The sequence below is a fragment of the Penaeus monodon genome, chromosome 21, assembly GCF_015228065.2.
Source record: "Penaeus monodon isolate SGIC_2016 chromosome 21, NSTDA_Pmon_1, whole genome shotgun sequence".
Taxonomy (NCBI): Eukaryota; Metazoa; Arthropoda; class Malacostraca; order Decapoda; family Penaeidae; genus Penaeus; species Penaeus monodon.
This window is the reverse complement of record NC_051406.1, coordinates 12,075,011-12,075,228: the sequence shown is the minus strand read 5'-3', so window position 1 is coordinate 12,075,228 and position 218 is coordinate 12,075,011. Positions and strand designations below refer to the sequence as shown.

General features: G+C 35.3%; 1 protein-coding gene across 1 annotated transcript in view; it reads right to left on the bottom strand.

Moving 5' to 3' along the window:
* The window catches only part of LOC119586224 (hemocyanin F chain-like), a gene marked incomplete at its 5' end in the record, with an annotated part of 11,410 nt that overhangs the window by 8,758 nt on the left and 2,434 nt on the right, over positions 1–218 (bottom strand).

Genomic DNA, 218 nt, shown 5'->3' with positions numbered 1-218 from the left:
CTAGTGCTTGTTTCACAGGATTCAGTTTATCGAATTTATAAGGAAAATGGCGCTTGGGCATTGAACTGGTGGGATAAAACAATGGTGGACAAAATTTCAAAGTGTGAAAGATACTGAAAATGGAAAAGGAAGAAAAAGATGCGAAAATCCTAAACACAAATGGCGATTTCTTAAAAACAAAGAAACAGGTGTTATCACGTAGTTTAATGGCGTAAGTT